At 46.4% G+C, this 13,594-nt stretch overlaps 1 protein-coding gene across 1 annotated transcript in view; it reads right to left on the bottom strand.

Annotated features, from left to right (window-relative positions):
- The window catches only part of LOC144482887 (uncharacterized), a 124,207-nt gene that overhangs the window by 22,978 nt on the left and 87,635 nt on the right, over positions 1-13,594 (bottom strand). The window lies entirely within an intron of this gene.

Raw genomic sequence — 13,594 nt, 5'->3', positions numbered from 1 at the left:
GGTTTCCTCCGGGTGCTCCAGTTTCCTCCCACAGTCCAAAGATGTGCCGGTTAGGTTGATTTGCCACACTAAAATTGGCCCTTAGTGTCCTGAGATGCATAGGTGAGAGTGATTAGTGGGTAAATGTGTAGGGATCTGGGGGTAGGGCCTGGGTGGGATTGTGGTCAGTGCAGACTCGATGGGCCAGATGGCCCCTTTCTGCACTATAGGGTTTCTTCTATGTTTACCACCAACTTTAAACCATGGAGTAACTTTGTCTATTTTCATTTTACAGGGAGATAGCCCAGTTTGAAAAGACCAGATGCAAATACGTCAATGGTTTTACCCCACAATCAATAACCTCCATATTGTCTGAATTTGTAGTTTTTTTATTCTTATGATATTTCTCAATATCAATGACCTCCTTTCCATCAACACCTCTAAAACGTGGGATGGGATGAAGAGGTGGATATTTTCTCTTGGAACTTTTAACATCATTGTCCATGAACTCTGTTAAAAAGAAATCCACATTTGAAAGCCCAGCCATTATATGGAATATCAGCACTATAACAGGAGGAGATAAGAAAGACAGATACATTGATCTTTTCATCAACACTTCTGAGAGTTAAGAATGTGTGACATGATTTTGGGATACCGGAGTGAGTGTACAGATGTGATTTGTTACGTGTGAAAAATAGCAAGCCTAAATTCATGGTGAGATGGAGTGAAGAGCGGGTCCCAAACACACACAGCTACTTGAGACACAGCAGGAGATGAAATGGTTAATGTGGCCAGGGGATTGAGACAACATTGTGACATCATCAAGGCACTGACACACACTCCAGAGAAACTGAGTTCAAAACAATCAGGATCCAATTAAACACATTAATTATCCTCACTTTGTGAGCCTGTTCAAAGTAAAATAGATAATAATATAGATTGGGACAATTCAGGTCTTGGGAGAAATAGTACTGATTACGAAGTGTCAAAAAGTTGGATCAGAGTAAAGAGAGAGCTGGAGAATCTTTTACATCCATGCTTGATCTGTTGCTTGAAGCATCTGTCCTTATGGACTAGTAACCTAGAACTCACGGCGCTCCTTCAGGAGTAGAAAAGATCGATTAGATGTTACCCCAGGCGGGGCCAGAACAGAACTGGAAAATAACAGTGAAATTGAGTGAGGGTCAGAGAGAGAGTTCTCCCTCAAGGTGAGGACTGTAAGAATCCTGGGGGACCCCCTACTTCGGGTTTTTTGACTAATTAGTGAACATTAAATTAGATTCTATGACTGGCTGTGCATTCAGTTTGAATTTGATTGTTACACTTCTCCTGTTTTTATTCCTGTTGTGATTACACTCTGGGTAAGGATGGTTGACAGGTGACGGAATGGGAAATTGTGGTTTGGGTCATTGACCAAATGTTTACTGATCCGAAAGGTGTAAAAGGGGCCAAACTTCAGCAGAAATCCAGCAGAGCTGAGAACAGACGACTTGCTGTGTGGGAACAGGGAGAGAAACAGCTCCCAGAGGACAGAGAAAACAGGAGGGCCTTGAGTCCTAGATGACACCTGGGTGTGAAGGCCACCATGTTTTCACTGCTTGGCATGGGAATGCTGACTCCCTGTACCAGTGGGAAGACAATTGTTTGAGAGTTTGACATGGCTTGTGCAAGTACAGATGGTTCAATGACGGGTTTTGTAATTGGTCCGTTCAAATGTTAGCTTTGCAATGATTGGGTTAAATCAGTCTCCATAGACTTTGTGATGTAAAAAAGTATAAGAAGGGATTCCCCGAGCACAGAGATTTGTCGAGGTTTTAAATTTTGCATTGACTGGTGCCATGGCATCTGGGGCAGAGCAGGGAGCATTTCCGTGGAGATGCTGCTTCTACCCAGAGTGTAATGGTAATGCTGCTGCACTTTGATACGACTGCTCAGACATTAGCCTGTGTCAGCTCTTATTGATACTGAATAAAATCTAACCACTGTCACCAATAAGGGTTATCACTGGCAATCATTTCAGAGTTTGGGAAAAGGGGAGAAAGGGTTAATTGACTCCCTGAACCCCATTTTCTAACATCGCTGTGTCAAAAATAAAATCCCATCTCCCCCTCTGGCTCCTTTGCCAATTACCTTCGAGAGACTCACTTTCTGTTAAAGAGCCTGCCAACCCCTCTCACCCACTTTCCCTAAAGTGCATCAATCTCATCAGGAAAAGTCCAGAACAATCAAATATTTTTACTGATAAAAGTTTATTAATGAAACAGAACATGGTTAAAACAAACAGAAAGTGACTTGAGGATCAAAGACAACCAGAGTAAAAGGATGTTCACAATGTACTGGACCCAAATGGTTTCTCTTTAATTCATCTGTAGCCTGTTCCCTGCCCTCTTTGTGGAACACCTCCGCTCAGTCCACAAGCATGACCCTGACCTTCCGCTTGCCATTAGAATTCACCACCTTGCTCTCACACTCACATTTCTGTCCTCGGCCTGCTGCAATGTTCCGGAGAAGCCCAACACAAGCTGGACAAACAGCCCCTCATCTTCCGATGAGGCACTTTACAGACTTCTGGACTCAACATTGAGTTCAACAACTTCACACCCTGAACTCTCTCCTCCATTTTGGTTTGTTTTTTGCTGAGTGCCAGTCTGCATCTTGTTTTCATATTTTTTTGCTTCCAGACAGAGCTGTCCTTTATTTTGCCATTAACACTTACTCTGGACCAATGCTTTGTTTCTTTACAACAACCATTACCTCTCCCTTTGCCTTTTGCTCCGGGATATTTTTGTAATTTAATCTTCACCCGTCCTCTAACCAATCCCTGACTTTCCCTTTTGTTCTCCCTGCCCCTCCCCCCTTTCTCACCAGCATCAAATCCATCACATTTCTCCCTCTCTTTAGTTCTGAAGTAGAGTTACATTGGACGTGAAACATTAACTCTGTTTCTCTGTCCACAGATGCTGCCAGACCTGCTATGTTTTTCCAGTTCTTTCTGTATTTATTTTTGATCTACCTGTAGTGGAGGGAATAGACTCTTTACTATCCAGGATAAAATAAATGTCCTTCATCAGTTTTTGTGGATCATTTCAGTGGAAATGTCCTCTCCCAGGCTCAAAGAGCATCAGCCCACTGGAAGCAAAGTCATGAGAGCGGCCAGTCCAGCAGAAAGAAACCCTCTAACCCTCCCCAGTGACCAACTTTGAGAATGAATAAATTGCAGCCCGAGATATAATTGAGAGCAGAAACAATAACAGCAGAATCCAACTCGTGTAATCACTTGTGAACTCGCTGGTGTCGCTGCAGGGAGGATGAAACAGTGAATCTCTTTCCACAGACAGAGCAGATGAATGGTCTCTCCCCAGTGTGAACTCGCTGGTGTCTTTGCAGGTTGGATGCTGTTCTAAATCTCTTTGTGCAGTGAGAGCAGCTGAACGGTCGCTCCTCAGTGTGAATGCGTTGGTGGATCATCAGTTCCTGAGAGCTTTTGAAGTCGCTCCCACACTCAGAGCATTTAAAGGGTCTCTCCTGGGTGTGAGTGACTGTGTGCGTCGACAGGGCAGATGACTGAGTGAATCCCTTCCTACACACAGAACAGGTAAATGGTTTCTTCCCAGTGTGAACTCGCTGGTGTACCTGCAAGTGTGATGACGTTCTAAACCTCTTTGTGCAGTGAGAGCAGCTGAACGGTCTCTCCCCAGTGTGAATGCGCTTGTGGACCCTCAGATCTGAAGCTTGTTTGAAGGCACTCCCACACTCAGAGCATTTAAAGTGTCTCTCATTTGTGTGAGTGACTTTGTGACTTAGCAAGTGTGATAACTGAGTGAACACCATCCCACACACACAGCAGGTAAATGGCTTCTCTCCAGTGTGAATTCGCTGGTGTGTCCGCAGGTTGGATGATGTTCTAAACCTCTTTGTGCAGTGAGAGCAGCTGAACGGTCTCTCCTCAGTGTGAATGCGCTGGTGGGACACCAGTTCTCCAGAGCTTTTGAAACTACTCCCACAGTCAGAGCATTTAAAGGGTCTCTCATTGGTGTGAGTGAAAGTGTGACTCAGCAGGTGGGATAACTGAGTGAATCCTTTCCCACTGTCAGAACAGGTAAATAGTCTCTCCCCCGTGTGAACTCGCTGGTGTCTCTGCAGATTAGGTAAGTCAGTGAATCCTTTCCCACACACAAAGCAGGTGAACGGTCTCTCTCCAGTGTGACTGCGTTGATGAACTTCCAACCGAGATGGGACCGTGAATCCCTTCCCACAGTCTCCACATTTCCATGGTTTCTCCATGGTGCGGGTGTCCTTGTGACTCTCCAGGTTAAACAATCAGTTAAATCTCTCACAGAACACGGGTACAGTCTCTCCCGCTGTGAATGCTGCGATGTATTTTCAGGCTGTGTAACTGGTTAAAGCTCTTTCCACACTCAGTGCACTGGAACACTCTCACTCGGGTGTGTGTGTGTCTTGGTGCTTTTTCAGTTGCACTGATGCTTAAAATCTCTTGAAACAGACAGCTGAGAGAAACATTTCTCCCTCTGGATTTAAAGGCCGATGATATTCAGGTCCCGATGAATTGAGTGATTCTGTCAGATGTTGATGTGACGTTTGGTTTGAGATTTCTGTCTGTAAATCCTCACCTTCTGATATCGTAAAAGGAGTTTACAAAAGTCATCAATGTCAGTACAGGATATAAATTCAGAACAGACAATTCTAATTTCTATGGAACATTCTTTCGCTCTCATTCCCCAAAAGCTGTGAATCTCCATCCCACACACTCTCCCTCCATTCGCACTCTGCTGTATCTAATATTCACCCTCCCAATTCTCCTGAAGGTGCTGATTGAGGCTGATTGACAGATCCATGCTCACTGCTTCCTGTCCTGGACACAGAGAGCTGGAAATCTCCCTGCTCACTTTCTGTTTTCAGCACTGCTGGGACATCGCCTTGGGCCCATTGAAACAGCTGCCCATGAATCTGTTCATCATGCACATGGCTGGCAACACCATCTCCATCCTCCTTATCATGATGTGTGCATGATGGCCTGGAGACCCATACAGGCCTTGATGTCCATGTCTGCAAGTGAGTATTGTATTGAATCTGTAGCTCAGAAACAGCTCTGAACCGGCATCACTTGAGCAGCTTAGAATATAATTCTGGGAGTTGGGTAAATAAGGGAGTTAGGGAAGGAAGGGAAAGGGGTGCCCTTTTGCTTTCTAACTTTCTCAGCCTTTGGGAAGTGATCTTACTCTTCGACAGGAGAAGAGGCCAGATTTTTGGTGAGTATCTGCTAAGTAACGAAGATTTATTCTGTTCCATCGCAATCCTAAATAACCTTCCTCACTGATCACTATGCTACCAATCTTGGTGTCATCTATAAACTTACTAACCATGCCTACTAAATTCTCATCCAAATCATTCCTAAATTCTCATCCAAATCATTAATATAAATGACAAATAACAGACCTCCAGTTTGAAAAACAACCCTCCACAACTATCCTCTGTCTTCTGTCACCAAGCCAATTTTGTATCCATTTGGCTACCTTACCCTGGATTCCGTGAGATTTAACCTTATGCAACAACCTACCATGTGGTACCTTGTCAAAGGCCTTGCTAAAATCCATGTAGACAACTTCAACTGCACTGCCCTCATTTACCTTCTTAGTTACCTCTTCAAAAAACTCAATCAAATTTGTGAGACATGATTTTCCACTCTCAAAGCCATGCTGACTGCCCCTAATCAGTCCTTGCATCTCTAAATTCCTGCAGATCCTGACTCTCAAAATACCTTCTAACAACTTATCCCCTACAGATGTGAGGCTCACCGGCCTCTCGTTCCCAGACTTTTACCTGCAGCCCTTTTTAAACAAAGGCACAACATTTGCCACCCTCCAATCTTCAGGCACCTCACCTGTGACTATTGATGATTCAAATATCTCTGCTAGGGGACCCATAATTTCCTCCCTAGCCTTCCACAATGTCCTGGGATACACTTCATCAGGTCCCGGGGATTTATCTACCTTGATGCGTTTTAAAACTTCCAGCACCACCTTCTCTGTTATATGTACACTCCTCAAGTCATCACGATTTATTTCCTCGAGTTCCTTAATATCCATGCTTTTCTCAACAAAGTGTTTCTCAAAGGATTGTGAATGAAGCCCAGTCCATCACCCAACCCTGCCTCCCATTCATTGACTCTGTGTACACATCCGGCTGCCTCGGAAAAGCAGCCAGCATAATCAACCCTCACACCCCGGAGATTCTCTCTTCCACCTTTTTCCTTTGAGGGAACGATACAAAGGTCTGAGCTCACGTAACAACCAACTCAAGAACAGCTTCTTCCCTGTTGCCATCAGACTTTTGAATGGACCTACCTCGCTCTAAGTTGATCTTTCTGTCCACCTGAGCTATGACTGTAACACTACATTCTGCACTCTCTCCTTTCCTTCTCTATGAACTGTATGCTTTGTCAGTATAGCCACAAGAAACAATTCTTTTCACTGTATACTAATACGTGTGACAACAATAAATCAAATCAAGTGCATCCTTGGATCTTGTGGGAGTTTGGGGAAGAAATTGCAGAGGGCCTTGCAGAGGTATTTGCTTCATCCCTTTCCACTGGCAAAGTTCTGGAAGACGAGAGATTGGCTAATGTTGTTCCATTGTTTAAGAAGGGTTGCAAAGAGAAGCCTGGTAATTACAGGCCGGTGAGCCTGACAACAGTGGCGGGTAAGTTACTGGAGAGGATTTGGCCAACTTTGGATAGTCAAGGTCCGGTTAGGGGTAGTTGTCAGAGATCCTGGGTACCAGCAACTTTAGGCATTCTTAGTCGACTTGAGTACAAACAGCACTAGACACCGTGCACAATCCAATGTGGGGCCTTTAATGACTTGTGCACAAGGAGAAACCCTGTGCAGCTGTCCCGCAAGTGGTTCTTGATGCATTAAATTGATGCGCGTCAATGAGCACCTGGAATCAAGGCTTTAGTATTGAAGGCTTTAATACAGTAACAATGAAACTACTAACACGAATACACCAGTTCAGACTGAAGGGGTCCTGCCGGAGCAGGGGGTCTTATACCCTGCCACCGGAGGCGGGACCCCACTGGAATGTGCCATGATAACACTTATAACAGGTAAACACCCTAACCCAACAACATAGTACAACCCCCACAGTAATAACACCCTAGCCCAACAGTAACATAATAACAACCCCCAGTGGTGAACCAACGATGGTTCACCACAGTTCTGATGTTACAGAAAAATAACTTGGCAATAATAGTCAATTACAGCAAATCAGAAACCAAGAATGTTTCTAATCCTTCATTGACGGACATATTCGCCAATTAAATCCTAGCTTTTCACCCTTTCGCATTCAAAATTAATTTCTGCAAATCTTTTATTTGCATAGCATATCCCCATATCTCGCCTTTGGTATTTGTTATGGAGAAATCTGGTCTTGCTCACCCTCTGGTGAAGGCCGAGAAGCAGAATGTTCTGGGGCCTACGTAGGTGAAGATTAGCCTGTTCATGCTGAAATAGCAGGCACTGACTCCTTTGAAGGTCTGCAAGCCGATAAACATTTTCACTCGCTGTTACAGAGAAGGCAGGAAACTTTAATCTGAGCATTTCCACATAGTCAGCACTGCTTCGTGCATGTGTGAGAGTGGGCCAAGGCTGGGGCAGCTGTCCTATATATATTTATAGAGAGAGAATAGACTAACATTTCAAGTCTGGATGACCCTTTGTCAGAGCTCTGATGAAGGGTCATCCAGACTTTAAATGTTGGCTCTATTCTCTCTCCACAGATGCTGTCAGACCTGCTGACATTTTCCAGCATTTTCTGTTTTTGTTTCAGATTCCAGCATCCGCAATATTTTGCTTTTTATATGTATTTATATATCCAAATGTGCTATGTTAACAAAATGGACAGTTGCTAACCGTAATATAAAGCATCATGTGATTTAGCTGGCTTGACCATATTCCTATAGTTATTCAGTCATTAAAGACACAGTCATGGAACATTAAACTTGCCGAGCAGGGCCCCTTGTATCAACACACAGGCAGCTGCTTTGTGAGACAGCGAGCAGCACAGACAAGTCAGAGATAAGAATGTCTTGAGAAGAGAGATTCATTGTGAAGGCTCAAAAACAGTTGATAAGATGTAAGAACTCGATGATTCTAATGAACATTCTTTCCTCTCATTCTCCAAAAGCTGTGAATCTCCATCCCACACACTCTCCCTCCATCCTCACTCTGCTGTATCTAATATTCACCCTCCCAATTCTCCTGAAGGTGCTGATTGAGGCTGATTGACAGATCCATGCTCACTGCTTCCTGTCCACCACACACAAATCATAAGAAACAGGAGCTGCAGTTGGCCATTCAGCCCATCGAACTGCCTCAACCATTCATTGAGAATTGGCTGATCTACCGCAGCATCATTTCCCACGCTATCCCCCAGATAGAGAGAGAATAGAGCCAATGTTTCGAGTCTGGAGAGAGGAAAGAATGTTCCATAGAAACTAGAATTGTGTGTTCTGAATTTCTATCCTGCACTGACACTGATGACCTCTGTAAACTTGTTTTACAGGATATTGAAAGAGGAATCACAGGCCGAAATCTCAAACGTCACATCTCGATCTGACAGAGTCACATTCCTTGGGACCTGAATATCATCGGCCTTTGAATCGAGGAGAAATGATTGTCCGGTCTGATGACTTGAAAAGATTTCAAACATCAGTGTGACTGGAAAAGCGCCAACACGCAGCCACACTGGAGTGAGAGTGTTCCAGTGCACTGAGCTTGAACCAGTTACACAGCCTGAATAAATATCACACCATTCACAGTGGGGTGGGAGGGGTGGGGGGACTGTTCTGTGTGTGGACGAGTCTTCAACTGAAGAGAGGAAAGGACACCTGCACCATGGAGAAACCATGGAAATGCAGGGACTGTGGGAAGGGATACAGAGCCCCATCAGAGCTGGAAGCTCATCGGCGCAGTCACACTGGGGAGAGACCATTCATGTGCTCTCAGTGTGGGGAGGGATTTAGTCATTTATCCAGCCTGCAGAGACACCAGCGAGTTCACACTGGGGAGAGACCATTTACTTGCTCTCAGTGTGGGGAGGGATTCACTCGATTATCCCAACTGCAGACACACCAGCGAGTTCACACTGGGGAGAGGCCCTTTAGCTGCTGTCAGTGTGGGAAGGGATTCACTCAGTTATCCGTCCTGCAGACACACCAGCGAATTCATACTGGGGAGAAACCGTTCACCTGCTCTCAGTGTGAGAAGGGATTCAGTCAGTTATCCAACCTGCAGGCACACCAGCGAGTTCACACTGGGGAGAGGCCATTCACATGCTCTCAGTGTGAGAAGGGGTTCAGTCAATTATCTAACCTGCAGACACATCAGCGAGTTCACACTGGGGAGAGACCGTTCACCTGCTCTCAGTGTGGGAAGGGATTCACTCGGTTATCCACCCTGCAGACACACCAGCGAGTTCACACTGGGGAGAGGCCATTCACCTGCCCTCAGTGTGGGAAGGGTTTCAGTCGATTATCTGACCTGCAGATGCACCTGCGTGTTCACACTGGGGAGAGACCGTTCACCTGCTCTCAGTGTGGGAAGGGATTCACTGATTCATCCACCCTGCGGAGACACCAGCGAGTTCACACTGGGGAGAGGCCGTTCACCTGCTCTCAGTGTGGGAAGGGATTCACTCATTTATCCACCCTGCGGAGACACCAGCGAGTTCACACTGGGGAGAGGCCGTTCACCTGCTCTCAGTGTGGGGAGGGGTTCAGTCAATTATCTAACCTGCAGAGACACCAGCGAGTTCACACTGGGGAGAGACCGTTCACCTGCTCTCCGTGTGGGAAGGGATTCAGTCAATTATCTGACCTGCAGATACACCAGCACATTCACACTGGGAGAGACCATTCACCTGCTCTCAGTGTGGGAAGGGATTCAGTCAATTATCTAACCTGCTGAGACACCAAAAAGTTCACGAGTGATTCCAGGGGTTGGATTCTGCTGTTATTGTTTCTGCTCTCAATTACATCCAGGACTGCATTTTGTTCATTCTCACAGTTAGTCAATGGGGAGGGTCGGGGGGTTTCTTTCTGCTGGGCTGGCCGGTCTCACAACTGCCTCCAGTGGGCTGATGCTCTTTGAGTCTTGTTGCGAATACCTTGTTTTAAATTTCACAAGGATCACAGAGTGACAGGGTGTGAGGAAGTTAAGAGATATTTAATCAGCATTTCTGTTTGAAACTCCCCCAGATGCCCATCCAATTTCCTTTGTAATTGTTTATTGTCTCCACTTCCTCCACCCTCGTAGGCAGCGAGTTCCAGGTCATTACCATTCACTGCATCAAAATATTCTTCCTCACATCCGCGCCCCCCTGCATCTCTGACCCAAAACCATAAATCTGTGTCCCCCCTCGTCCTTCTCCTGTCAGCTAATGGGAACAGCTTTTCTTTGTCCACCTTATCTAAACCTGTCAGAATCTTGTCCACCTCTATCAAATCTCCCCTCAACCTCCTTTGCTCCAAGAGGAACAACCCCAGCCTGACATTGACAATAAAGAACAAACTAACAGAATATGTTAATACCTGAAATCAAATGGGAATGTTTAATTTCTATTTTAAAGAAATCATGAATATATTGTCCCGTACAATAAAGGGATTTGAATAACTCAGCTTGAGTGCAGTTGAATGGAATATATCAATCTCGTATCCACCCACAGTCGAGTGAAAGTGTGGAATGTGTAGCTGGAAATCCCTCCCTAACAGCACTGTGGGTGTACTTCCACCTTCGGCATTATAGCAGTTGGAAGAAGGCAGTGTTGGCGCTGATTGTGGCCGAGGCAGCTACATACAGCCACATATTCTGTTATAATTGAAGGACTACAGATTGAATGTGAGGCATTATGGGACTGGACTATCTTGACCACATTCCTGTGACTGCTCAGTTTCTGCAATCATGAACCATTAAAGCTGCTTAGCAGGGCCCCGACAGAGGACCTGGTGAGAATATTTACTCAGAATGAGTTAGAATGAAACTTATTCCAGGACCGGCTGGTGTTCAGTGGCTGAGATTCCTGAATCTGTAAAAATGGGGTCTGACCAATCAACAAACAGTGGTCAGTAGTTAGTTCAGAAGCGTTCTCATGCATTGTTTAAATTATTTTATCATAAATTTGTGATCAGAACTGTGAGGGACTTGTAACCCAATAGTTGTTGAATTGACGGTAAACTCCAAGTAGCACTGGTCTGAAAAGGGGGTCTGACCAAGAAGTGAAGTGATCTCAGGCATTGTTTAAATTACATCATCATTGGCCAACTTCCCCTTTGTGATGTCACAATGGAGTCCTGCCTGAATCAGCCAATAGGAATCACTCTGCTCCGCGGTGACGTCTCCGGGTTCCAGTGCGCAAGCCCGGGCGCGCGGACCCGGGAGCCCCGCCCCCACCCATTGTTCCCCTCCCCCTGCACCACATCGAGCCAAGGTTTCCAGGCAACCGGCTGGCGGCTCCGGCCAGAGCGAGAAGCCGCTCGGTGATCTCCCCCCGGCCCGAGACTGCGCATGTTGAATGGAGGGGGAAGCTGCGCATTGCAGGGGAGATCCCACCCCCTGACCTTCTTTGGGATTGACGAACGAGTTGGAGGACCGGAAGGAGTTTGGCCAATCAGAGCGCGGGCTTTGTGTGAATGAAGATTGAGCTTCAGATAGATTCAAACTTCCTCCTGTCGCCAACATCTGTGAGTGGGAAAGATTGGATTGTCCAGCCAGTCCACCATATTGGCCGTTCGCTTTGCGTGTTGGCCAGTATAGTGTGCTCCAGGCAGGGGGCGGGCAGAGGATAAGGAGTTCAAGGCGGGCTTAATGCGCGCCTTGCGGTGAGCTTTTGGAAATGTGGCCGCTGGGAGGAACGCCTTGGTCGGCGTGAAGTTTCTGTTTCAAGTGCTTGGGTTCGTGACTTGTGCAAGAACTTTTTGTTTCGGCTGGGGCTTGTTGAATGCTGCTCTCGCTGGGATTCCTGTGCCTTGAAAGGCGTGGCCCGGGTGGATGCAGTCTCGGAGGGCCCAAGCCAGGGAGGAGCCATTTGGGAACTATGGTTTCGGAAGGTTCAGCCGCGGAGGGTGTGACCCCAGACGGTGCAGCCCCAGTGGGTGTGATTTTGGAAGTTCTGGCCCGGAGTGGTGAACTTTGGAGGACTGTAGTTGAGCGTTGTCGACTTCGGACGGTGGAATGTTGATGGGCGAAGCTCTGGAAGGCGATGCCTCCGAAATGTTTCACAATTGTATGGTTGTTCATGGATTGTTTGTTATTGTAATATGTGGTTTTCCTGTTATGATAGTTGGTGGTTTGTTCCGGCCCCCGTCTATTTTCTTGCGTTATTTGTGGCCTGGGGGGCATCCCCCCCTGGATGGAGTCACCCCCGGGGGGTGTGACATCCACTTGGGGAAAGTTCTGGGTGGTGAAGCCCCGGACATAGTAACACCAGAGGGATTTTTATTCTCCGGGAGAAAAATTGGGAAGGCAGGCCCGAACTGAGTACCCTGGAGAGACTCTCCCACCGCCCCGGCTGAAATTCCCGAAGGGATTCTGGATTGAGTAGGTTCGGGGTGGTTTCCCCATTTCCCCCCTCCGGCTGAACATCCGTAAGGTGTAACCCCCGGATATGAGTACCACTGGAGGGTTGCATCCCCCGGCAGGTGGACAAACCCAGGGGACGGTGCCCTTATGCTTCAGTGTTTATTTTTTGTTGTGTACAGTTGTAGTGTTGTGTTAATGTTTGTAGATTTGTAGATTATGATTTGTAAATGGAGGTGTATTTTGAGGGCAATGCCCTGGAAAACTGTAATTGATGATGAACCCTTCCGAAATGGAAGGTAGTAATTGATAAATGGATGGTGTTAGCCATCGGTAATGTATTTTTCAGATTTGTTCTTTGTTCATTTGTAATTGTTTTGTAATATCGTGTTTGTACTAACCAACGGAAAATCTTTGCATTGTTTGTGGCCTGGGGGGTATCCCCCACCCCCCTCCCTCCTGGATAGAGTGACCCCCGGGGGGTGTGACATCCAGTTGTGGAAAGTGTCCGGGGCACCCAGAGGGGTAACACCGGGGGGGTTTTGTTCTCCGGGAGAAAAATTGGGAAGGCAGGCCGAATTGAGTATCCCGGAGAGCTTTTCCCACCGCCCCAGCCGAAAATCCGGAAGGCAGTCCGGATTGAGTAGGTTCGGGGTGGTTTTCCTGTCCCCCCGCCTCCAGTCGAACATCCGTCAGGTGGAACCCCCGGACCTGAGTACCTCTGGAGGGTTGCATCCCCCGGCAGGGGAAAAACCCGGGAGGCGGTGCCCTGGAGGGCGGCGGATATGCTGCACTGTTTATTCTTGTTGTGTTGTACTAATGTTTGTCACTTTGTAGATTATGATTTGTAATTGGAGGTGTATTGAGAGGGCAATGCCCTGGAAAACTATGACCGTTAGTGAACCCTTCCGAAATAGAAGATAGTAACTGATAAATGGATGGCGTTAGCCATTGGTAATGTATTTTTTGTGTATTTGTAATTGCTTTGTATTAACGTATTTGTGATAAATAAAAAGAAACCA

This window comes from Mustelus asterias, unplaced genomic scaffold, assembly GCF_964213995.1.
Source record: "Mustelus asterias unplaced genomic scaffold, sMusAst1.hap1.1 HAP1_SCAFFOLD_43, whole genome shotgun sequence".
NCBI lineage: Eukaryota > Metazoa > Chordata > Chondrichthyes > Carcharhiniformes > Triakidae > Mustelus > Mustelus asterias.
The sequence above is the reverse complement of the archived record's forward strand: the minus strand, read 5'-3'. Positions and strand labels throughout refer to the sequence as shown.